Source organism: Mandrillus leucophaeus, unplaced genomic scaffold (assembly GCF_000951045.1).
Source record: "Mandrillus leucophaeus isolate KB7577 unplaced genomic scaffold, Mleu.le_1.0 Scaffold409, whole genome shotgun sequence".
In the NCBI taxonomy this organism is placed as follows: domain Eukaryota; kingdom Metazoa; phylum Chordata; class Mammalia; order Primates; family Cercopithecidae; genus Mandrillus; species Mandrillus leucophaeus.
The window spans coordinates 998,859-1,006,901 of record NW_012104354.1 but is presented as its reverse complement, the minus strand read 5'-3'; the positions used below and the strand labels follow the sequence as shown (position 1 = coordinate 1,006,901).

Genomic DNA, 8,043 nt, shown 5'->3' with positions numbered 1-8,043 from the left:
CCCCGCCCCTGCGCGGAAGTCTAGCCGGGCTTTCGCGTCACTACCCTGCCCACCTGGGTGGCGCGTGGCTTACGCAACGGTTACTGGGCTCCCGGGCCAGCGAGGGCTGCGCAAGAAGTTGTAGGTACGGCCCATTTTTCTTAACTCCGCCCTTCCAAGCCCTTTGGCGCCAGTCCCGGGTCTCCCGCGATCATTTCCTTGCGGTAGGCCCCAGCAGGGCCTTTCCTCCCCGCTCAGTTCACTGTGATGCTTGGGCTCCTCTCCCAGACGCTGGGAAAATAGCCACAGACATTGTCTCTCCTCTCCGTGATTCCTTTCCTTGCTCTCTCATCCCACATCTCTTTTCTTTGTTCTCTCTTCCTCCTGTTTTTCTTATTTTACAATTACTCTGCAGTAAGAAAGAAGAGATCTGTCAGTCAAGATTGACTGCAAAATTTTATTAATTTTATTAAGCGTGTACTATTTTACAAATGGTGGATCCCTGCAAATAAACCTTCACATACATGCTCCTGTGATTAAAGATTCTGGGATTGGTTGCCCATCCTGAGAAAGCTGTCTTCCCCCACCCACCCACCTCCACGCCCCTTAATCCTGTTTACTCCTCTTGGCTTTAACCCAGTGGACAAGCACTTCCAGCAGTCCCCAACCTTTTTGGCACCAGGGACCAGTTTCATGGAAGACAATTTGGGGCGGCCGCGGGGGAGGCAGGATGGGATGAAACTCTTCCATCTCAGATCATCAGGCATTAGATTCTCATGAGAAGGTGCAATTTAGATCCCTCGTATGCACAGTTCACAATCGGGTCTGTGCTCCTATGAGAATCTAATGCCTTTACTGATCTGACAGGAGGTGGAGCTCGGGCATAATCCTGTAGCCCGTCACCTGCTGTGTGGCCTGTTCCTAATAGGCCACAAACCTGTACCTGTCCGCTGCCCAGGGGTTGGGGATCCTTGCTTTAGACCAGTGCTTTTGAAGGAAAAAGGACAGTTGCACACATACTGTGTCTGTCACATAAATCAGGAGTGTTACAAGAGCTCTTCAAGGGAACATACCAGGTCCCTCACTCCCCTCTTTGGGTTTCCTAGAGCCTATGAAATAACAGATTCGGTGATGTGGGGAGATAATTAGCACAGTTGGCACTGAGGGAGGCCACACCCCACTCTCTGATTTTCCTTAGAGATAAATATAATTACTTGTGCAACAGAAGCATGAAAAATAACACTTATTATTGTCACCCTTAGAGAATTCATGCCCCAAATATTTTAGTCACTGTGTGCCTATGAAAAGGGCATTCATATTTATTGTCCTCTGGAATTTTTTTTAACTTACTTTTTAAAATTCTATACAGATTTAGTTAGTACAAGTTCAGTTTTGTTGTGTGGATATATTGCATGGTATTGAAGTCTGGGCTTTTAGAGTACCATGATTTATACTGCTGTTTTTCAGTTGGCTCTTGTCGGAAGGTCCTGGCAATTACAAGACAAAAGGAAATAGGCAGCTGCTGTAATAGTAACATATAACGTATCGTTTTTATAGTACTTCTCATTTTATACTTATTTTCATACTCATCCTGTTTAAACACTTCTGTTGGTTAACGAAATCCCATGTTACTGGGGTGTTTACTAAACACTGAGATTGAACAGTACCTGGAACATAGTGTAATATATTTCCTTAGAAATATATTCCATAGTGTAATATATTTCCTAAGTGTGAAGAAAAACCGGTAGTGAGTTTGGAGGGAGTGATAGGATCTGATTTACATTGTAAAAACGTTTGTTCTGCCTATTACGTGATGACTGAATCATACTGGGTGGGGAGCAAGATCTATAGCAGAAGGCAATTGCAGAAATCCAAAGAGGAATGACAAGTTCGGGATAAAATAGCAGAGAAGTAGATGTATGTGAGCTCTATTTTGGGGGCAGAGCCTACAGACTTTGTGATGTTTTGAATATAGAGGTGATGAAAAAGGAGTCACCTCTAGCCCCTAAGTTTTTGTCTTAAGATTGTGTGAATGGTTATGCCATTTACCAAATGGAAAAGACTAAAGGAGAAAAAGGAGCAGCCAGGGTGGAGTGGGGGGTGGGGGGTGGAGTTTTATTTTGCTTACCTTGATTTTTATATTCTTATTAGAAATCAAAGGTAAGCTGAGTCTTGAGCTCTGCAGAGTGCAAGGAACCAAAGATACAAAGTTGGGAGTCATCAGCATATGTAAAACTACCTAGGGCAAGTGTGCTCACAGAGAACATTGCATTGACTAGTATAAAGCAGAGGAAAAGAAGCAAACAAAGGAGATGGAAGAATAGCCAATGAAGTAAGAAGAAAATCTGAAGAGTGCGGAGACATGAAAGCCAAAACTGGCCGGGCATGGTAGCTCATGCCTGTAATCCCAGCACTTTGGGAAGCTAAGGCGGGAGTTCCAGACCAGCCTGACCAACATGGAGAAACCCCGTCTCTACTAAAAAACAAACAAACAAAAAAGCCAAGACTACAAAACATGGCCAATGGTATTGAATCATGCTTAGAAATCAAGTAAAATAAAGAGATCTGTGCATTGGATTTTTGAAACATAAAGTAGTTTTATGCCTTGACTAGTACAATGAAGAGAAAATGTGATGTCAAGAAATTGACATAGTACTGCTGACTGGGCACGGTGGGTGGCTCACACCTGTAATCCCAGCACTCTGGGAGGCCAAGGCCGGCAGATCACAAGGTCAAGAGACCTGGCCAACATGGTGAAACTCCGTCTCTACTGAAAATACAAAAATTAGCCAGGCGTAGTGGCATGTGCCTGTAGTCCCAGCTACTCGGGAGGCTGAGGGAGGAGAATCACTTGAACCTGGGAGGCAGAGGTTGCAGTGAGCCAAGATCATGCCACTACACTCCAGCCTGGCAACAGAGCGAGACTCCGTCTCAAAATAAAAAAAAAAATAAAAGAGAAAAGAAATTGACGTAGTATTATAGACATCTCAAGATGTTTTACTATAAAAGAGAGCCAATAAATGGAGGTAATAGAGGAATATGTATGATCAAAGAAGGGTTCTTAAAGATAAAGGATAGTTAAGCATATTTAGACTAATGGGAATAATCCAATAGAGGGGGGTGGAAATGATGGTATAAGAGAGTGTGTATATTTTAGGAGTGAAGTCTTTGAGAAGATAAGAGGGTATGGAATCCAGGGAATATATAGAAGTGTTGGCCTTAGGTAGGAACATGAACATATAATTTTTTTCTTTTTGAGACGGAGTTTCACTCTTGTTACCCAGGCCACAGTGCAATGGCGCCATCTCAGCTCACTGCAACCTCTGCCTCCCAGGTTCAAGCGATTCTCCTGCCTCAGCTTCCTAAGTAGCTGGGATTACAAGCACGCACCACCACGCCTGGCTAATTTTTTGTATTTTTAGTAGAGACAGTTTCACCATGGCCAGGCTGGTCTTGAATTCCTGACCTCTGGTGATCCGCCCGCCTCGGACTCCCACAGTGCTGGGATTACAGGCGTGAGCCACCACGCACAGCCACATGAACATATTTATAGTAATAAGAAGAAAGACAGCAAGTATGGGTAAAGATGCAGATAGATGGGTAGATTCAGTGGTCAGAGGTGAGACCTTTATGCCTGATACTAATACTTTTTCTCAATGAAGATAAGGTATGACGCAAGAATAGTAAGGAGTGAGGAGGAATATTTGAGTAGGAGGTTTAAGGGGAAAAGATAAGGTACAAAATAGTCATTTGGAGGATGGAAAGCAATCAGAATCGTAGCACAGCTGGGCAAAGTTGAGTGGCCATTTGAGATTTGTGGCCCTGTAAGTGAGTGGCTAAGATACAGTGGAAGAAAAAGACAATAGGAGCTAAGGAGATCAAGGAACTGAAAGACTAGAGTGTTGGGTGTGTAGACCACCTGGGTATTGGTTGAATTAGGAGCTAAATTAGTATTTGAGCCCAGATATCCTGACTTTCTAGGTCAGAGGGTTACCATTTCACTGTGAAACAGTTCACAGCACTACTCTTTTGTGCCACTTACCTACCCTTTTGGTCAACATTAAACAAAATTGTGTCCTGACTTTTTTTTTTGGGGGGTTCATACATTCAAATTATAAACTGTCATAGGCTGGTACTTTTGTCTTGTCCCTTTCATACATTAATGTATACTTACTCAATTTTTGGCTTGTTTTTCTTTGTGATTTTTAACCATTTCCATCAATATGTATTTATTAAAGTACAAAAGTCTATCTCTTGGATGGTAAGGCGAAGATGAAGAATTAACTTTGGAAATCCTGTAGCATTACAGAGCTAGGATAACCAGTCATAAGGAAACTTGATCTGCATTGACTTTAATAAGAATAATAATAATAGACATCATTTTGGATAACCTTTTACATGTTATGCTTTTTTCTCTTTATTTCATTTCATTCTTGTAACTGCCTTTTTCAGATGAGGAAATTGAGACTTAGAGAGGTTAAGGGTCTTGACCAAGGACACATACCTAGTAAGTGGCAGAATTATTAATCACAGTGTTCTGACTCTAAGTCCCATATTTTCCACTAGATTAGTTTGTCTCTTTGCTTTTTACACTCTGTTGTATCCAAAGTGATATCAAAGAAAAACTCGCTGGGTAGAAAGTATTGGCTGGTTGGTGGCCTCTTAAAATGCAAAGAGTATTTAGTATGTGTTTAAAATCCAATAATTGATGGTATAAATATTTATCTACTATATACTATATTAGGCAATTCAGATAACTCAGAAATGATTATGGAACTGTCTCTTGTTTAATAGTAGGGAAATAGATGGGAACACAAGTCACTAAGAAGCATTTCTTGGACTTCTCTCACATTCTAAATGTGCTTCCACAATACTCTATATTGACCACAGTCTGTACACAGAGGAGAATACAGTATCTGTAATATAATGGGCTCTCAATGAATAGTTGTCAAATTTTAAAATGATGACAGTTAAACAAGGAATTAAAATAATGGGGTGCATGCTGTGATAAGTGTTGGATGCCATGATAAGGATGCATGTTGAAGGTAGTGTCAGGAAATCTTCTGGAGGAAATGACTTCTAAATTGATGAAGCATTAGCTGGATGAAAAGCAAGAGTGTTGGTGTTGGAAGGCAGCATACAGAATGCATAAAGTTTTGGAGATGTAAGACATGGCAAGTTTGAAGAACAAAAATTTAGTATGGCTAAAGGTTAGAGTGTCAAGTGATGAATGAGAAGGTAGGCAGGGTCAAGGTTAGAGCCTTATTCAAAGGGCCCTATAAGCTGAATGTAAGGAGTTTTAACATTTTTCTTCTATGGGAAGTCACTGAGGAATATTAAGAAGGTAGTTACCATAATCAAGCTTACATTTAAGAATATTGTTCTGCATTGTGAAAATTGCATTGAGGAGGAACAAGACTGGATGTGGGGAAAAGCTAGAAGACCATTACAGTGTTTAGGTGGGGAAATGCTTATGGCCTGGACTGGACTAGTGGCAATTTATCTGGAAAGAAATGAATAAAATTTTTAAACATTCAGTAACTGGTATTAACATGATTTAGTAATTCACTTGATGCTAGAGGATAAAGAAAAGCAGCAAGAAAGAATGACTTCTCAGTTTCTATTTTGAGCAACTAGGTCAAAGGTGGCTTCATTCTCTGAGATAGGAAATTATCTAGAGAAGGAACAACTTTGGTGGGGAAAGATCTTGAGTTTGTGCATATACTAACTTACTTAAGATGCTTGTAAGACAAGTAGAGATATTCAATAAGTAATTAGATATACTAAATAGAATCTTGAGAGCTTTTCTGGTTCAAATTCATCAGCATATTATTTAGAATTATAGCCACGATAGTAGAATAGATGTTGAGGAATGTATATAGAATGAGAGGAGAATAGGGCATAGAGAAGAATTCTGAGGAAGCCCAATATTTAAAGGATGAATAGGGGAAAGAAACCACTAACAAAGACCAAGAAAGGACACCAGAGAGGTAAGGATGATAGAGCAAAGAACAAAGTGACGTGAGAATTCAAAAGGGAAAAAACACATCCAGTTTTTGTAGTGTGCATTGCAGGAAGCTTTATTTAGAATAATCAATGGATGTTTACAAAGAGGTACAGTGGGAAGATGTTCGAACCAAATAAAAGCATGGAGAGCAGTTAACAGTTTGATTGAAATGTAGGGTCACAAGAAAGAACCAGAGAGAAAGCTGGTAAGACAATTTAATTCCATGTATAGCAAACCTTTGATTCTGGATAAGTTTTTGGTAGCATTGTCTATAGTTGAGAAAAACCATTGTGTTTGGTGCTAAGAGAAAGACAAGAATATAAAACATGCCTGGAATGGTTTATGCTATGGTTTGACTATTTATGTCTCTTCCAAAATGTATGTTGAAACTTAATCTCCAGTGCAACAATATTAAGAGGTGGGGCCTTTAGGAAATGATTAGGTCATGAGGGATCTGCCCTCATGAATGTATTATAAAAGTCCTTACAACAGGGCTGGGGACAGCTAGCTAGGACTTTTTTGCCTTTCTATCCCTTCCACCATGTGACGACACAATGTTCATTCCCTTCAGAGAATACAGTGTTCAAGGCACCCTTTTGGAAGCAGAGACCTCACCAGACACTGAACCTGACTGAACCTTAATCTTGGATTTCCCAGCCTCCAGGTTTGTGAGAAAATAGATTTCTATTTATAAATTATTCAGTCTCAAGTATTTCAAGTATTTTGGCATAGCAGCAGGAATGGACTAAGAAATTGTTACTAAGAAGTGGAGTGTTCCTATAACAAAACCCATTATTGGGGGGGGGGTGCCAAGATGGCCGAACAGGAACAGCTCCAGCCTCCAGCTCCCAGCGTGAGTGACACAGAAGACAGGTGATTTCTGCATTTCCAGCTGAGGTACCGGGTTCATCTCACTGGGGCGTGTTGGTCAGTCGATGCAGGACAGTGGGTGCAGCCTAACGAGTGACAGCCGAAGCAGGGCGAGGCATCACCTCAACTGGGAAGCACAAAGGGGAATGGAATTCCTTTTCCTAGCCAAGGGAAACTGTGACACACAACACCTGGAAAATCGGATCACTCCCACCCTAATACTGTGCTTTACCAAGGGTCTTAGCAAAGGGCACACCAGGAGATTATATCCCGTGCCTGGCTCGGACGGTCCCATGCCCACAAGCCTCCCTCATTGCTAGCACAGCAGTCTGAGATCTAACTGCAAGGCTAGATCTCAGTGAGGCTGGGGGAGGGGCGCCCACAATTGCTGAGGCTTAAGTAGGTAAACAAACCGGCTGGGAAGCTCGAACTTGTTGGAGCCCACTGAAGCTCAAGGAGGCCTGCCTGCCTCTGTAGACTCCACCTTTGGGGACAAGGCATAGCTTAAAAAAAAAAAAAAAAGCAGCAGAAACGTCTGCAGATGTAAATGTCCCTGTCTGACAGCATTGAAGAGAGTAGTGATTCTCCCAGCACGGTGGTTGAGATCTGAGAACGGACAGACTGCCTGCTCAAGTGGGTCCCTGACCCCCGAGTAGCCTAACTGGGAGAGCCTAACTGGGAGTAGCCTAACTGGAGTGGACCTCAAGCAAACTCCAACAGACCTGCAGATGAGGGTCCTGACTGTTAGGAGGAAAAATAACAAACAGAAAGGACATCCACACCAAAACCCCATCTGTACGTCACCATCATCAAAGATGAAGAGTAGACAAAACCACAAAGATGGGGAAAAAGCAGTGCGGAAAAACTCAAAATTCAAAAAATCAGAGCACCTCTCCCCCTCCAAAGGAACACAGCTCCTCGCCAGCAATGGAACAAAGCTGGATGGAGAATGACGAGTTGAGAGAAGAACGGTTCAGTCGATCAAACTTCTCAGAGCTAAAGGAGGAACTATGAACATGTGTCTGTTGTCTGCATAAATGTCTTCTTTTGAGAAGTGTCTGTTCATATCCTTTGCCCACTTTTTGATGGGGTTGTTTGTTTTTTCTCATAAATTTGTTTGAGTTCTTTGTAGGTTCTGGATATTAGCCCTTTGTCAGATGGGTAGATTGCAAAAATGTTCTCCCATT

At 41.9% G+C, this 8,043-nt stretch overlaps 1 protein-coding gene across 1 annotated transcript in view; it reads left to right on the top strand.

Moving 5' to 3' along the window:
- The first annotated feature begins 6 nt into the window (after window positions 1–6).
- SLC9B1 (solute carrier family 9, subfamily B (NHA1, cation proton antiporter 1), member 1) overlaps window positions 7–8,043 on the top strand; it is a 143,256-nt gene continuing 135,219 nt past the window's right edge. The window contains exon 1 of the mRNA XM_011992280.1: window positions 7–124. The gene's annotated coding sequence lies outside the window, so the exon portion shown is untranslated. The remainder of the gene's footprint in view (window positions 125–8,043) is intronic.